The 18,591-nt window shown below is 45.4% G+C and overlaps 1 protein-coding gene across 2 annotated transcripts in view; it reads left to right on the top strand.

Annotated features, from left to right (window-relative positions):
- Window positions 1-18,591, top strand: part of AP3B1 (adaptor related protein complex 3 subunit beta 1) — a 350,885-nt gene that overhangs the window by 151,746 nt on the left and 180,548 nt on the right. The window lies entirely within an intron of this gene.

Genomic DNA, 18,591 nt, shown 5'->3' with positions numbered 1-18,591 from the left:
CTTCCAGGAAGTCCGGCGGATTTTGATGTGGGTGGAAGCCACGGCATCCACCATATCCGCAGTTCACATCCCAGGCGTGGAAAACTGGGAAGCAGATTATTTCAGTTGCCAGGGCATGGACGCAGGGGAATGGTCCCTTCACCCGGACGTGTTTCAGGAGATCTGTTGCTGCTGGGGGGTGCCGGACGTCGACCTCATGGCGTCCCGGCACAACAACAAGGTACCAATGTTCATGGCACGGTCCCAAGATCCCAGAGCTCTGGCGGCAGACGCCTTAGTTCAGGATTGGTCGCAGTTTCAGCTCCCTTATGTGTTTCCTCCGCTGGCACTGTTGCCCAGAGTGTTACGCAAGATCAGGACCGACTGCCGCCGCGCCATCCTCGTCGCTCCAGACTGGCCAAGGTGGTCATGGTACCCGGATCTGTGGCATCTCACGGTCGACCGACCGTGGACACTACCAGACCAAACAGACTTGCTATCTCGAGGGCCGTTTTTTCCATCTGAATTCTGCGGCCCTCAACCTGACTGTGTGGCCATTGAGTCCTGGACCCTAGCGTCTTCAGGGTTATCTCAAGACGTCTTTGCCACTATGAGACAGGCTAGGAAACCAACGTCCGCCAAGATCTACCACAGGACGTGGAAAATTTTCCTGTCGTGGTGCTCTGCTCAGGGTTTTTTCTCCCTGGCCTTTTGCCTTGCCCACTTTTCTGTCCTTCTTTCAATCTGGACTGGAAAAGGGTTTGTCGCTCGGCTCCCTTAAGGGACAAGTCTCAGCGCTCTCTGTGTTTTTCCAGAAGCGCCTAGCCAGGCTTCCACAGGTACGCACGTTCCTGCAGGGGGTTTGTCACATCGTTCCACCTTACAAGAGGCTGTTAGAACCCTGGGATCTAAACAGGGTGCTTATGGTTCTTCAGAAACCACCATTCGAGCCAATGAGAGATATTTCCCTCTCACAACTTTCGCAGAAAGTGGTTTTTCTAGTAGCAGTCACTTCTCTTCGGAGAGTGTCTGAGCTAGCAGCATTGTCGTGCAAAGCCCCTTTCCTGGTGTTTCACCAAGACAAGGTGGTTCTACGTCCGGTTCCGGATTTTCTCCCTAAGGTGGTATCCTCCTTTCATCTCAATCAGGATATCTCCTTACCTTCTTTTTATCCTCATCCAGTTCACCAAAAGGAAAAAGGATTTGCACTTGTTAGATTTGGTGAGAGCACTCAGACTCTACATTTCTCGTACGGCGCCCTTGCGCCGCTCGGCTGCACTCTTTGTCCTTGTCGCTGGCCAGCGTAAAGGGTCACAGGTTTCCAAATCAACCCTGGCTCGGTGGATCAAGGGGCCAATTATCGAAGCTTACCGTTCGGCTGGGCTTCCGGTTCCATCAGGGCTGAGGGCCCATTCTACCAGAGCCGTGGGCGCGTCCTGGGCTTTGAGGCACCAGGCTGCGGCTCAGCAGGAGTGTCAGGCGGCTACCTGGTCGAGCCTGCACACTTTCACGAAACACTATCAGGTGCATACCTATGCTTCGGCGGATGCCAGCCTAGGTAGACGAGTCCTTCAGGCGGCGGTTGCCCACCTGTAGGAAAGGGCCGTTTTACGGCTCTCTTACGAGGTATTATTTTACCCACCCAGGGACTGCTTTTGGACGTCCCAATTGTCTGGGTCTCCCAATAGAGCGACAAAGAAGAAGGGAATTTTGTTTACTTACCGTAAATTCCTTTTCTTCTAGCTCTAATTGGGAGACCCAGCACCCGCCCCTGTTTTTTTGTGTACACATGTTGTTCATGTTGAATGGTTTCAGTTCTCCGATATTCCTTCGGATTGAAGTTACTTTAAACCAGTTTATAATTCTTTTTCCTCCTTCTTGCTTTTGCACCAAAACTGAGGAGCCCGTGGGAGCACGGGGGGTGTATAGGCAGAAGGGGAGGGGCTTAACACTTTTGAGTGTAATACTTTGTGCGGCCTCCGGAGGCATAGCCTATACACCCGATTGTCAAAAAACAAAAAAAAAAAAACAATTGTCTGGGTCTCCCAATTAGAGCTAGAAGAAAAGGAATTTACGGTAAGTAAACAAAATTCCCTTCTTCTCTGGAATATGGCATCGGATCGCGGATATTAAGGAAACTTTTGCTTCACCTTTCCATGCCCTTCATGCCCATATAGACGGCTTAGGAGGGCCGATTCCCTATAGTAGAACCAATTCCTGAAGAATAGCAGTGCTTCCAGTACCAAGTTTGCCGAGCCTTTGGAGAAGGGTACATGCAATAATCCGTGACACGGACGCAGCATCTTTTACCTTCACGCTTCATATACTTTGTTGTCCGTTGAGTGATCGTACAGTACAGCTGCGCACTTATTAATATGGAGCAATTATAAGCCTTATCTGCAATTAATATTTAGACAAGTGTAAACATTTCAAGCTTTGCCAGGCTTTTATTCTAGCTGTGAAAATTATTTTACTATAACTCTTAGTTTCAAAGTTTTAATTAGAAGACGCTTTAATAAAGTGGGAGGTATTATTTCTAAAAATAAAAAAAAATATATAAAATAATAAAATTGTGATGTAGACTTGACTTCCCAAACACATTATTCATGTTAGATTAGTTATTAAGATGAGTCTAAATTATAATTTCCCAAATATTGCCACAGCAGCAAATGGCTCATTAAATGCAGACTTTGTGATGAATAGCTTTCTTGTTTGAATAGAAAAAAAAAAGAAAAAATCGGGGCGATTAAAAACGAGCAGTGTTTCTACTTTACTAAGGACATTATAGGATATATGCTTTAACTTTTCTATGACATTGCGGATGTTTGCAAATTTATTTTTTATTTTTTATTTTTTTTATTTGTTTCCTTATTGCATCCTGAAATACATACATAAAAATAGGTTATTAAATTAAGATATTCTACATATGGGCCTGATTTAAAGGGGAAGTTACATCTTTTGTGTTGATGCCCAACCCCCAGAAAAAAAGATGATTTTTGGAATATTTTTTGTTTTTACTGCTGAACAGTATTTTGATCTGTGACAACAATGATGGTGAGACGATCATTATAGTTCACAATGAAGTCGTAGTTTAATTTTTTTTTTTTTTTTTTTTTGCCCATGTGGGCTATCTCGCCATATGAGCCCTCTAACTACAATTCCCAAAAAGATATGGTTACTTTCCGTAATGATTCTCGAATGTCACAACAATGGGTAAAAATACTTTGATTGTCTACATAAAATACAAATCAATTTGCAATCAACTCATAAAACACAGACATAGGAATATAAAATGGTATATAGGGAGGAGGAGGAGCAGGAAAAGGGGGTAAGGCAGTACTGTATGGAGCGTAGACTCGTGATGGTCCCGTTATGATTGATACAACCATAAGAACTTAATGGGGTGATTCACTACTCATCATAGTGGCCACACATCGACGTAAACCTCATAAACAAGGCTGTTTTCAAATATCTTGTTTAGTCCATTGTGCCTGTGAGTGGCACTATTGCGGTCCGCTCATCCCCCATAACGCAACCCCCGGGCTCTATGACCTCTGAGATCCGGTGATGTCACGTCAACTTCCAGTCCGTGAGTGACTGAGCTGCGGGCGGAGTTTCATCGCTTGTCACAGCGCAGCATCTCGCGCGCTCTCTCCGCTGCAGAGCGCTGCAAGCAGGAGCAATGCTGGCTGTGATGAGCGATGAAACTCTGCCCACAGCCCAGTCACTTTTGCAGACTGAGGCCGCCGCGGTGATGTCGGGTCAACTGGAACTTGACGTGACATCACCGGTTCTCAGAGGTCACGGAGCCCGGGGCTCACATGATGGGGATGAGGCAGAATTGAGTAAACAAGGTATTTGAAAAAAAGCTGCCTTTTATGAGGTTTACGTTGATGTGTACACGGCCACTATGCTGAGTAGTGAACCACCTCTTTAATACAACAATGAAAATAACGGTCAATACCATAGGACAAGTTCTAGAAAAATACAGACCCACATTCATGGATGGTGGTTTCGCTGATCTCCTGCTATACACTATATTGCAGCTGCTTTTTCAGGCAGTAAAGGAGCCCATTTGCTATTTTATCTTCTTGTGTCTGTGTTTTATGTGAAAACTTTTATTGTATGTGGATAACCAATTTTTAATAATTAAAGTATTTGTTGTATTTTTGCACATGGCTGCCTCTTGAGCTTAATTATGGACACTGGCCATCTTTTTGGTAACTTAAATTGTATAATGTCTTGGTAGAAGAGACAACGATTGCTACAAGTGAATTATGATCTCTGAGCTTGGTCTCACTTCCCTACAGTAAGTTCCTGCATCGTAATGTATCCAATGCATCCCAAAGCTCAGAGAAATTGAACCGCACGTTCCTAAATGCAGCACTGACCGTTTAATATCAGGCCTTTAGTCTGCAATCAGATTGGCCGACAGTCTAATGGACTGAGGGATTCCCGGCTCTCCCCCAAGGGATGATATCAGAGGAGTTCAGTACCTGCAGTTTAAAGGGAATCTGTCACCAGGTTTTTGCTCCCCCATCTGAGAGCAGCATAATGTAGAGACAGAGACCCTGATTCCAGCGATGTGTCACTTACTGAGCTGTTTGCTGTCATTTTGCTATTTTCTCTGCTGCAGATCTAGCAGTTATACAGAGGTCATGAATATGCTGGCTACCAGCATCACACCAAGTAGTCCTGTAATGATAATCTCCTGCTGATTAATCAGTGATTTTATCAAAACTACACTAAGTAGCCCAGTAAGTGACACATTTCTGGAATCAGGTTCTCTGCCCCTACATTACGCTGTTTTCAGATTGGGTGACAAAAACCTAATGACAGATTCCCTTAAAAATTCCAACCACCAGCATGTTTTTCCTCTGGCCATGGCTCTCTCATAAGGAACACAACTTAGCCGAGCGTTCCTGTGGACAGATGAGTCGCAAGAAAGGGCTATTATGTGAGCACTTGTTCAATTGACATCTAATGAGTATGGGGGAGGGGCTCTCACGTAGGAGTTCAAGTGAATTCAGAGAGCGTAATTATGAGTGTTTCCTGTCCATGCAGTATAGATCAGAAATGTTTTCATGTAATAGATTCTCGAGGCTTTTGCCACCTAATCTGAGAGCAGCATAATGTAAAGACTCTCATTCCAGCGATGTGTCGCTTACTGGGCTGCTTACTGTAGCGTTGATAAAATCATTATTAGCAGGAGATTGGAACTAGAGGAGTAGTAAACGTACTGCCATATAGTGTTCATGAGCTCTGTAAAACCCCACTGATACCACTGATTGGCAGCTTTTTGCTTATGTACAGTGTACACAGAAAGCTGCTAATCAGTGGTGTCGGTGGGGGTTTTAGATCTACAGGGGGAGTTGGGGCTTATAAGCAGATTGCTGGATTGTGGTACAAGAGGAGCTAAATGTGGAGTTTTTAGTTTATACTGGGAAAAGCTGCTGACCGGTTCCCTTTAACACCAATATTCTTCTTCCTTAAATTCAGAAGGTTTAGTAAGTTGAGATAGCATTACTTTTTTCAGTCTTCACATTGGAGCACTCGTGATCACAATATTATTTTTGATCATTGTCTTGTTTGCTGATTTCCACTAATTAGATGAGCTGTATAACATTCGGTTATTTGGTTGGTGGCGTTTCCCATCTCATCCCTCATTATTAAATTAGTAACAAGAGATGAGCGGACCTGTGGAAGTTCAGTTCGGCACTTGTATGAGTGGCTGGTGTGAAAATTTGGTACCCTTGACGTGTTTCTTCAGGTTTGGAAACGGATGATAGTAGACTGGAGCTAGATCTGGTGAATAAGGTGGGTGGTCAACCAGCTGGAAGCCCAGCTCAGGCAGTTTTGTTGTGGTCGCTTGTGCATTGTGAGCAGAGTCATTGTCTTGCAGGAACAAGATTCCTGTGGACAGCTTTCCGCGCCTTTTGGCCTTCAGAGCTGCCTTCAGTTGGTCCAAAAGTTAAATGTAATACCTTGCATTGATGGTGGAACCCTTTTGAAGGTAGTCCACTAGCAGCACGCCCTCCTTATCCCAGAACACAGACACCATCACCTTAGTGGCTGATTTTTGCACCCTGAACTTCTTTAGACGAAGAGAACCACTGTGCCTCCACTCTTTTGACTGCTCCTTGTTTTCAGGGTCATAAAAATAAATCCAGGTCTCATCCATAGTGACCGGTTGATCCAGGAAGTTCTTATCAGTCCGGAAACGCTGACAAATGGATCGGGAAGTTTTCACTCGCATGCTTCTCTGATCTGTTGTCAAACATTTGGGGACCCGCTTGCAGATAGCTTCCTCATGTCCAAATGTTCATGGATAGTGACACACACACGTTCACGGGAAATCCCTATGATGTCTGCTATTGTTTTAGCTGAAATTCATCAATTCTCCAGTATGAGGTTGTGCACAGCTTCGACGATCTCTGGAACAACAACCACTCTGTCGTCCAGGACGTTCCTCATCATTGATGCTGAAGTGGCCCGTTTTAAATTTGGCAACTCTATTCTTAACTGTGGAATATGAAGGGCGTTGATCCTTCGATGTCTGCAACATATCACCATGAATATCCTTCTCGGACATTCCTTGCAGAAACAAGAATTTTATCACTCTTCTGCTCTCAGTTGCTGTGAATATCACATTTGACTCCACCATTTTGTTTTCCCGCGTGCGTAGAACACTGTTACCATAAGCAACAAACATAAAATTTTGAAAACATATATTAGACCATAAGGCTTTCATGTGATGTAACATTCGTTACCATAGAAACAAAAAAGATCACAAAGACTTACCAGCAACCCCTCATGGCTGGTCTTTCGGTTCAGTTGGGGCCTGGACTTGACCTGAACCCCAATGGAAGTCACTAATTGGGCAGTTTGGGTCTCTGTCCACATGTTGTCAGCCAAACAGGTCACTTCTGTGGGAGGGTGGACAGGCTTGCAAGCTTTTTTTTCTTCTTTTTTTTTTCTTCTTTTTTTTTCTTTTTTGGGTGGGGGCACACTACATCCGAGCACGCTGTTGTTTCTCCCAGTGGGTTCCATTTAAACACTGCAAGTGGCTCACACTCAGCCGAGCACTGAGTGTACTCGAGGCGATGCTCGTATGAGTGGTCGCATATGTAAAGCACCAGAACTCTGTTTTGTCTTCTAATGTCTGTGTTCGGTACCTGGGGTTCACTCATCTTTTAGTAACCTTTCAGTATTGATGAAACGTGATTCTTTGCACCAACCATTAAAGAGAACCTGTCATCAAAAATTTACCTGTAAACCTAAAAGTTTCCCCCTCTGCAGCTCCTGGGCTGCATTCTAGAAAGCTTCCTATAGTTTTTGTGGCCCCTTTTATACCAAAATAAATACTTTATAAACTTGTACCTTTTCGTATGCAAACTTTGTAAATCGTCCATGGGGGCGGGCTCTCTGGGATCCTTTGCTCTTCCTCCAGCAGATTTACGCCGCTCCCGAACGCTGAATTTCAAACCTCAGGATGCCGCCCCTGGGCGCCCATGGTCCCGCGCATGCGCTGTGCGACTGTAGCGGTGCCGAGCACTGTGTGCACGTGTGACCGCTGGTGACTCTTTGCGCGGGCACGAGGTTATGGGCGGCGCTGTGAGTGTCATCAGCAAGTGCCGCCCATAACCTCGTGACCGCACTTTCCCCTTTGTCTCCTGTGTTCTGCGCAAGCGTCTCCTCGTAACCTGTGGTGGCCTGATCCGCTCCTCCCATCTATTTCCTGCTGCAGGGCAAGATGGGAAAGGTGACGTCGGATCATTTGGCCAGCGCTTGCGCAGAACGCAGGAGGCAAAGGGGAGAGCGCGGCCACGGTATTATGGGCGGGCACTTGCAATGCAATCACAGCGCTGCCCATAATATCGTGCCTGCGACCACGTCACCAGCAGTCCTCGCGTGCACGGGACCTCGGGCGCTCTGGGCGGCGTCCTGATCTATGAAATGAAGCAATGGGGGACGGCGTAAACCAGAAGGAGGGACAGTAACCGACACCACACGGCCTGCCCACATGGAAAATTTACAAGAATTGCAGGCAAAAAGGTACAACTTTATAAAGTGTTTTATTTGGTTTAAAAGGGGGCACAAAAAGTACAGGAACCTTGCTAGAATGCAGCCCAGGAGCTGCAGAGGGGTAATCTTTTAGATTTAAAGCTCAATTTCTGATGACAGGTTCCCTTTAAGCTGACCATCCCCATGAGCTAGCTGCTGTCCTGGTGCTCATTTTGGGTGGCCTTTGTTTTTGTCGCTCATTTAATCATGTATGTTTCTTTTAGTGGAATGAGGGGCGTAAGATGTATCCAGTCCTCTTTGACTGTCACCCCTCTTCTGCACTGTACAGGGCATTCACCTGACTCTTGTTGGTTATATACCATGTTTTGTCTGTTTTTGCATCATGCTGAAAAGTACTGTTCCCATGCTGTCCACTGCTTATTTGCTCAGCGTTGTCGCTTCACCCACCAGTAATATTCCGAATGGGACGTGTCCTCTAACCTGAAGCACTGACGTGGACTCTGTTATTGTGTGATGGCTCTGTGCACACTTGTAGATTGGATGTCGGTCCACTAGCAGAGACGGGATGTCTTTGCAGACGTCCATCAGGGCAGTGCTTTGGAGGCACAGAATCACATGACCAGTTGAGGCGTTGAAGCATGTGAAGGATAGGTGGATAGCGCAGAGTCGCAGGACTGCTGGGCGCAGTGTGGAATCAGAACTGCATCGCTAAGGCCTAAAACACACTTTCGCAAAAAAAAGTCCGTGTGACACGGTCCGGTTTCCGTTTTTTTGGGGAGTTTCTCCGGTACGTATGGCATCCGTGTGATGGCGTATGCGAGCCGTGTGTACGTGTAAAATGTCCCTGTTTGTGTGTAAAATGCCTGTGTATGTGTATGTGGAATGTCAGTTTGTCGTTGATACATGTCGGCTGACAGCAGACAGAGTTGCGCGATGAGAATGAACTCGGGTGAACTTCACCCGACTTCATTGTCATGCCGCGGCTCTGTCTTTGTGCCGCGTACTGGTTAGCGGTCACCTGTGAAGGATTCACCAGTGACCGCTAATCCCCCGAGTGACTGAAGTTAGCAGCCCTCTCTCATACTTACCGCTCCCCAATCACCAGGGCGGCGAGGAATAGCTGTGCAGAGAATACGCGGCAACAATTACTTTGAATATGCCGGCTGCTCATTAATCAATCTCGTATTCCCTGCTTTCCCCACCCACAGACGCCTGTGATTGGTTGGAGTCAGACACGCCCCCCACGCTGAGTGACAGCTGTCTCAGCGTTGGCCGCGAGTAACCTCAGTGACAGCTCAGCTGATCGCGCTATTCCCTAGCAGCTATGGCCTGTCAATAACTCCTTATTACCCCGATTTGCCAACACACCAGGGCAAATCGGGAAGAGCCGGGTACAGTCCCAGAACTGTCGCATTTAATGTATGTGGCAATTCTGGGCGGCTGCTGACTGATATTGTTAGGCTGGGGGGCTCCCCATAACGTGGGGCTCCCCATCCTGAGAATTCCAGCCTTCAGCCGTATGGCTTTATCTGGCTGGTATTAAAATTGGGGGGGACCGCACGCCGGTTTTAATTTATTTATTTATTTTACTGCACAGTATAGACACGCCCACCGGCTGCTGTGATTGGCTGCAGTGAGACAGCTGTCACTCAGCGTGGGGGGCGTATCTGACTGCAACCAATCACAGGCGCCTGTGGGTGGGGAAAGCAGGGAATACGAGATTGATTAATGAGCGGCCACTGCAGTGGCGGCTAAATCCCTGATCGCATACCACAGGTGGCGTCACGACATTCATCCTACTACTACCCCCATTATCTTTCCTCCTTAATGGTTTACACCTCGGGGCACGAAGCCAGGCAGGCCACCGCGACATCTCGGATCATCATACCAGCCCGGTGACGAGTAATACAGGTACGAGACTCCCCGTGACTGATTCCCCCTGCCTCCCTGGGTGCTACAGTTGCAGATTTTAAAAAGGGGGAATGAAAATTGAACTTTCAGAGGAGCAGTGGGTATAAAAGCTGCCCACTTTTGACCTGATGTCAGGTCCTCTTTAAAAGTATCTCTCCATCTACATGACCTCCATGCTTTGTGGTCACTTGAGGTCATTCACTGAAGCACATATTCATTAGCGTTCTCAATTCTGATAATTCTGCACAATGACCTGCGTCGGTGATTGTTGCAGTCCAGAAGAGGCCGCACTGTTTAATACATGAATCATCTGTTATTTCCGCTGTTGTCTCTGATGCACGTTGGACACTTGATAAAAGTTTGCAGACGTTTTGTTCATCGAGCGTTCTGCGCTGGACCGAATCTTGGCTCTGTGTGTACGTCTGTTTATATCTCCGCTATTTACTTTAATTTACCGATGCTCATTCTTCTTTTAAAATGGATTAAATGGAGGCGAGCGGTGCTTTTAGTGGCAGCCGTTGTGGTGTAAAGGGAAGCTTGTGAGACTGGCATTGTTCCTTAAGTGGATTTCTTTGCAATACATAATTTGTACAATTTCCTTTTTATATTCGCTTCTTTGACTACTTGTGGATGCGCAGTTGTGCGTCCCGGCTTCGGTTAATATAGACACGATAACAAGACTGCAAATACAGCTGATGCGTCCGAGTTAAGAAAGTGCACTTAACTGCTGGTTAAATGCTTGTGCTGCACACTAGACCTCCGCCGGCTCTCCGTGTATGGCCACATTAAGCCAGATCGTAATGGAAGCAATGGACCCCTGGGTTTTTTTTTCTCTTTTAACCTAAACCTTGAAGATTGAAGAGCCATGAGTGGTCTTCCTCTGCTCTTATTGCCGGCTAAACTCAACTTAAACAGAAAATAAGTGCAGCTTTCTAAGGCTATTATGTGTTCAATATATAAGTATCTTAAAGTATCTTAAAGGGGGCTCGTGGATTTTCATTCTAGGGGACAGCAGTACTTCTCTATACGATGAATCCTATTTGTGGTTATAGAAATAATTGTTTTGGGAGGGCAATCCTACTATTGCAACGTTCTAAATGAAAGTGTAGCGTGCTGAGCATAAATGAGTACACCCCAGCAGATTTGTCAGAAAACCTTTTGGTTTCCTTTCAGAATCCTCATTTTTTACCATGCAGCAAAAATATTTCCAGATACAGTACCTTGCGAAAGTATTCGGCCTCCTTGAATTTGTCAACCATTTTTCACATTTCAGGCTTCAAACATAAAGATAAAAATTTTAATGGTATGATGAAGAATCATTAAGTGGGACACAATTGTGAAGTTGAATGATATTTATTTCTTATTTTAAATTTTTGTACAAAACAAACCCCTGAAAATTGGGGCGTGCAATAGAATTCTGCCCAATTACTTTCAGTGCTGCAAACTCACTCCAAAAGTTGATTGAAGATCTCTGAATGATCCAATGTTGTCCTAAATGACTGATGATGATAAATATAATCCACCTGTGTGTAATCAAGTCTCCGTATGAATGCACCTGCTCTGTGACAGTCTCAGTGTTCTGTTTGAAGTGCAGATAGCATCATTAACACTAAGGAACACAACAGGCAGGTCTGTGATACTGTTGTGGAGAAGTTTAAATCCAGATTTGGTTACTAAAAGATTTCCAAAACTTTAAACATCCCAAGAAGCACTGTGCAAGCGTTCATATTGAAATGGAAGGAGTATCCTACCACTGCAAATCTACCAAGACCCGGCCGTCCCTTAAAAGTTTCATCTCAAACAAGGAGAAGACTGATCAGAGATGCAGCCAAGAGGCCCATGATCACTCTGGATGAACTGCAGAGATCTACAGCTGAGGTGGGAGAGTCTGTCCATAGGACAACAATCAGTCGTACACTGCACAAATCTGACCTTTATGGAAGACTGGCAAGAAGAAAGCCATTTCTCAAAGATATCCATAAAAAGTGTTGTTTAAAGCTTGCCACAAGCCACCTGGAAGACACACCAAACATGTGAAAGAAGGTGCTCTGGTCAGATGAAACCAAAATCGAACTTTTTGGGCACAATGCCAAGCGCTATGTTTGGCGTAAAAGCAACACAGCTCATCACCCTGAACACACCATCCCCACTGTCAAACATGGTGGTGGCAGCATCATAGTTTGGGCCTGCCTTGCTTCAGCAGGGACAGGGAAGATGGTTAAAATTGATTGGAAGATGGATGGAGCCAAATACAGGACCATTCTTGAAGAAAACCTGTTGGACTCTGCAAAAGACCTGAGACTGGGACGGAGATTTGTCTTTCAACAAGACAATGATCCCAAACATAAAGCAAAATCTACAATGGAATGGTTCACAAACGTATTCAGGTGTTAGAATGGCCAAGTCACAGTCCAGACCTGAATCTAATCGAGAATCTGTGAAAGAGCTGAACACTGCTGTTCACAAACTCTCTCCATCCAACCTCACTCAGCTCGAGCTATTTGCAAAGGAAGAATGGGCAAGAATTTCAGCCTCTCGATGTGAAAAACTGATAGAGACATACCCCAATCGACTGCAGCTGTAATCGCAGCAAAAGGTGGCGCTACAAAGTATTAACTTTAAAGGGCCCGAATAATATTGCACGCCCCAATTCAGTTTTTTTTTATTTTTTACAAAAATTTAAAATAAGCAATAAATTTCATTCACCTCAGTGATTTACGATCAGTGAAATGCCATGCACAGCACAGTCAGTCAGGAAGACTGGGGCCGCCTCAGTGATGTCAGGTCAACTGAAAGTTGACGTGACCTCACTGGATCTCCGAGGTCACGGAGCCCAGGGTTCACTTCATGGGGATGAGTGGTCTGCAAAAGCGCTGCTCACAGGCAAAATTGGCTGAACAAGGTTTTTAGAAAACCCCTTCTCTATCAGTTTTACAGCGATGTAGCCATTATTGCAGAGTAGTGAACTACCCTTTTAAAGGGAACCTGTTAGGTGCAATATGCACCCAGAACCACGAGCAGTTCTGGGTGCTTATGGCTAATCCCTGCCTAACGTCCCTGTTTATACACTAGCATAGATAAAGGGATCTTTATAAAAAGTATTTCTAAAGATCTTTTATCTTATGGTAATGAGCGCAGGGACTAGTCCCAAGGGTGTTCTATCCCCTGACTAGTCCGCCCTCTTAGCATGGTAGTACGCCCACAGGGTCGTACTACCATGCTAGTCAATGTAGTGTCACGTGCACCTGTGTTCGCGCTTTTGAATGCCGGGCTCTTCCAGTCATGTGCAGTAGACATCTCTGAAGCCGTGACGTATACACCCTGCTTCATACTTCACATGAACGAACGTGCCCCGGCATTCAGAAGTGCGGACACAGGTACACGCGGCACCGCTTGTGACGCTGCATTGAATAGTATGGTAGTACGCCCACAGGGGCGTACTATCATGCTAAGAAGGCAGACTAGTCGAGGAATGTAACACCCTTGGGACTAGTACCTGCGTTCATTAGCATAAAGAGATCTTTAGAAAAAGTATTTCTAAAGATCTTTTATCTTATCTATGCTAGTGTATACAGGGACAGTGTATACAGGGACAGTTAGGCTGGGATTAGCAATATGCACCCAACACTGCTCGTGGTTCTGGGTGCACATTGCAACTGACAGGTTCTCTTTAACAAAGACAACCCCTTCCAGTTCATGCTGTTAGCAGTGGCACCACATAGAAGAGCAATGTCATGAAATTTGAGAGAATTTTTTTTTTTTTTTTTTAATTTTATTTTATACTCAAAGGTTAAAGTTACAAGAAGATCAGAAAAGCTTCGCTTATCAGTCAGTGTACTGGAGCAAAAGTGATACAGCAGTTTAATAAAGATCAAACTGCAACCATCTCACAGATGTCCAGGCCAACCACAAGTTAACTTATAAACGGCAGCATCTTCTGATAAGTGTTGAAAAAAAATTGACATACAGGTTCACTGGAGTTAGCTGAAGTAGAAAGCAAAATACAGATGAGTGTTTACCGTGACACAATATGGCATACACTACAGAGGAATGGCATTCATGGGCTTCAACCACTTAGGAGCTTCTCCTAAAGTTCATGCACAAATGAGCCATTTACAATTTGCCTGGCACATGCTGAAAAATATGAAGAGTACTGGGACTCTCTACTAAGTGATGAGGCCAAGATAACTGTTTTTGGAATTGATTAGATTAAAACCTTATGGTTTTGCAAAGTTGAGGAGTACAAAGAAAAATGCATGGTGCCTACAGTGATGCATGGTGGTGGCAGTGTCCTTATGTCAGGGAGCAACATTTCATTGATGGCATCATGAATTCACAGATGTTCTGCCCTATATTGAAAGGAAAGATGCCATGACCGTAGTAGACATGCACTTTTACAACATGACAAAGGGTCCAAAACGCACATCTAAGATCACTGTTGCATTTCTGAAGAAGAACAAGGGTGAAAGTGATTCAGGGGCTAAGTATTTCTCCTGGTCTGAAACAAATCAAGCATAGCCGGCGCAGGAAGGCAGGTAGTGCATGGCAGTGACATCATGCCACATCCTTGACACCCAAGATGCCGTCAGCTGACATCAACAGAGCAACAGCCGCTATAACAGTTAAAACACATTATTATTATTATTATTTATTATTATAGCGCCATTTATTCCATGGCGCTTTACAAGTGAGAGAGGGTATACGTACAACAATCATTAACAGTACAAGACAGACTGGTATAGGAGGAGAGAGGACCCTGCCCGCGAGGGCTCACAGTCTACAGGGAATGGGTGATGGTACAATAGGTGAGGACAGAGCTGGTTGCGCAGTGGTCTACTGGACTGAGGGCTATTGTAGGTTGTAGGCTTGTTGGAAGAGGTGGGTCTTGAGGTTCCTCTTGAAGCTTTCCACGGTAGTGGAGAGTCTGATGTGCTGAGGTAGAGCGTTCCAGAGTATGGGGGATGCACGGGAGAAATCTTGTACGCGATTGTGGGAAGAGGAGATAAGAGAGGAGCAGAGAAGGAGATCTTGTGAGGATCTGAGGTTGCGTGCAGGTAGGTACCGGGAGACTAGGTCACAGATGTAGGGAGGAGACAGGTTGTGCATGGCTTTGTATGTCATGGTTAATGTTTTGAACTGGAGTCGTTGGGCGATGGGAAGCCAGTGAAGGGATTGGCAGGGTGGCGAGGCTGGGGAGTAGCGAGGGGAGCGGTGGATTAAGCGGGCTGCAGAGTTTAGGATAGATTGGAGGGGTGCAAGAGTGTTGGAATGGAGGCCAGAGAGCAGGAGGTTGCAGTAGTCGAGGCGGGAGATGATGAGGGCATGCACTAATGTTTTTGCAGATTCTTGGTTAAGGAAAGCACGGATCCGGGAGATATTTTTGAGTTGTAATCGGCATGAGTTGAAGAGGGCTTGGATGTGTGGCTTGAAGGATAGAGCAGAGTCGAGGGTTACTCGAAGGCAACGAGCTTGTGAGACTGGGGAGAGTGAGCAACCATCAAGTTTGATGGAAAGGCTTGTTGGAGGAGATGAGTGAGGAGGAGGAAAGACAATGAACTCTGTTTTGTCCATGTTAAGTTTTAGGAATCGTGCAGAGAAGAAGGATGAAATAGCAGACAGACATTGTGGAATTTTGGTTAGTAGAGAGGTAATGTCAGGTCCAGAGAGGTAGATCTGTGTGTCATCGGCATAGAGATGATACTGGAAGCCGTGGGACTCTATGAGCTGTCCCAGGTCAAAGGTGTAGATGGAGAACCGCAGGGGTCAAAGAACTGAGCCTTGGGGGACACCGACAGACAGGGGGCGAGATGAGGAAGTGGTGTGAGAATGGGAGACGCTGAAAGTTCAGTCGGTTAGGTATGAGGAGATCCAAGATAGGGCCAAGTCTGTGATGCCCAGAGATGAGAGAATCTGTAGTAGGAGGGAATGGTCTACTGTGTCAAAGGCAGAGGACCGGTCCAGGAGGAGGAGGATAGAGTAGTGTCGCTTGGCTTTGGCGGTTAGTAGATCATTGGTGACTTTGGTTAGGGCAGTTTCAGTAGAGTGGTGAGGTCGGAAGCCAGATTGAAGCCGGTCAAAGAGGGAGCAGGAGGAGAGGTATGAGGACAATTCAAGATGGACATGCTGTTCCAGTCGTTTTGAGGCGTAGGGGAGAAGGGATATGGGGCGATAGTTTGACACAGAGGATGGGTCAAGGGAGGGCTTTTTGAGGATGGGTGTTATAGAGGCATGTTTAAAGCATGAAGGGAATACACCAGTTGTTAGTGATAGGTTGAAGAGATGGGTTAGGGCTGGGCTGAGGACTGCGGTGATGTTGGGGATGAGATGCGATGGGAGCGGGTCCAGTGCACAGGTGGTTAGATGTGATCTTGAGAGTAGAGTGGAGAGATTATTTTCTGTCATGGTGGAGAAGCTGGATTTGGAGGAAGAGGGCTGAGTAGCTATGATGAGGGGCTGTGGTGATTGTGGGCCAAAGCTTGCTCTGATGTTGTCAATCTTCCGCTTGAAGAAAGAGGCAAAGTCTTCAGCGGAGAGGAGAGGGAGGTGGAGCCGGAGGACGGAGGAGAGAATTGAAAGTGTTGAATAGCTGTTTAGGGTTGTGAGAGAGAGAAGATATGAGGGATGAGAAGTAGGTTTGTTTTGCAGCAGTGAGTGTGGACTTGAAAGTGGTGAGGGACTCTTTATATGCAATGAAGTGCACAGTGGAATGAGACCTCTTCCATCTGTGCTCGGCAATTCTGGAAGCCTGTCTTAGTTCTTTAGTCTGCCTTGTGTGCCAAGGTTGCCTGTTGATTGTGCCGGTTTTGTTGTGTGTGTGAGGGGGGCAGCTGATTCGAGAGCTGCAGAGATTGTAGTGTTGTATAAAGTTGCAGCGGCATCTGCATCATGTAGAAATGTAATCTCTGTGAGGGGGAGAAGGGACTGAGAAAGGGCTTGTAAATCAATGTGTTTGATATTTCTACGAGGGTGTGGAAGTTTGTGGCGTTGGGGTTGCATACTTCGAGAAGAGAGGGAAGAGAATGTGAGTAGGTTGTGGTCAGACAGGGGGAGAGGCGAGTTAGAGAGGATAGATAGGGAACAGAGGCGAGTGAAGATGAGGTCCAGCGTGTGGCCATCTTTGTGAGTAGCTGCAGAAGACCATTGGGTGAGGCCGAAGGAGGAAGCGAGTGTTAGAAGTTTGGAGACAGATGAGTAGGAAGTGTCAATGGGGATGTTGAAATCACCCATGATGATGGTGGGGATGTCGGTGGAAAGGAAGTGTAGTAGCCAGGTGGTGAAATGGTCAAAAAAGGCATTGAGTAGGTTGATCTCTGGACCCCAATTCATGTCAGCTTAATGGGTGTCTGAGGACCCCAATCAGTTGACAGTGGAGTTGGTGTCTTCAGGCCTCTCTCGCCCTTTCCTACAGGCCCAGTCATGGTCACACACTGCAATCACAATTATTATGCCCTTGGCCTCTGTGCTTATGTTAATATACTATTTAACCAAAATTACCCTTGTCACTTTTTTGAGGCATTATTTTATGTTGTTTTGTATGGGATTTGCTTATTGTGTTAATTATATGATTACTAATTAATACACTTTCAGGCCTCATTTATCAAAACTATATTGACGTAAAACTGCCCTTCTTGACCATTTCAATCAATCACCAATATTATTTTGTTTGAGCATGAGGAAATAAAAGCTATGTAGTGATTAATCCATATGGGTAGCACAGGCCGTTTTTCTATCAGGCTAAGTTCACATGTACGGTATTTAAAAAAAAAAAATTTTTATTCAGAACCTCCCCCCCCAAATTCTCCATCTTTATTGTCCTTTGTGTTGCATCTGTTTTTATGTGTGAACAGTTTTTTAAATTTCCAAAAGAAAATACAGTTTCCTATTGTGAAGTTCTGAGTTGTGTTAATCACCTAGGCAGGTTAACGATGTAACAATTTTTATTTCTTCTGTATGCAGTTCTTGTTCTTCTCCAGACGACAGATGTTGCTACCGTAGTGCATGTATCCAGCTTGACAATGGATATCACGACCATAGCACTTGTATCTAGCTCCAATCTCTGTAGTCAATTCATAAACACGAGGACCTGGCCACAGTAACAGATCCTCGCCCCTCCACGTCACAGCACCAATTATGTCCAACCGTGTCTCCTCACGTTTTTACCTCTTTTGCGTTCAGCTCCCTGAAAGAAAAGATGTGATCACATCCCACCCCCTTTTAACATTTCTTTCATGTAACTTTAATTTTGAAGAGGGGTAGTCCCCGTTATTAGTCTGCAGAATTCTGTATCGGGGAAAGCCCCCTGCAGAGACTCACAACCCCCCCACCAGATGCTGGACAATGAATCCTACTGCAGACCTGGTTACATTAGAGTCCATGGAGGCAAACAAGACTACACACATTTACAACCCCTTCCCTCTTCAAATTGTGTACCTTAAACTGACGAGCAAGCACTCTCTAATAATAAAACACATTAAGATTGACGTAACTAGCACTCCGTGCTATAAAAAGTCTGAATCCTTTAGAGTTGTGTACTCTACTCTATGTCCATTGGTCCAATAGTATTTAGTCCGCAGCCAGCTCCTCACACCGATATTAAAGAATTACAAAGCAAATATAAAATCGGATGTGGTACATTTAATCTGTATTGGATCTGATGATTTTTATTTTATTTATTTT

Source organism: Anomaloglossus baeobatrachus, chromosome 1 (genome assembly GCF_048569485.1).
Source record: "Anomaloglossus baeobatrachus isolate aAnoBae1 chromosome 1, aAnoBae1.hap1, whole genome shotgun sequence".
NCBI classification, from domain to species: domain Eukaryota; kingdom Metazoa; phylum Chordata; class Amphibia; order Anura; family Aromobatidae; genus Anomaloglossus; species Anomaloglossus baeobatrachus.
The sequence above is the reverse complement of the archived record's forward strand: the minus strand, read 5'-3'. Positions and strand labels throughout refer to the sequence as shown.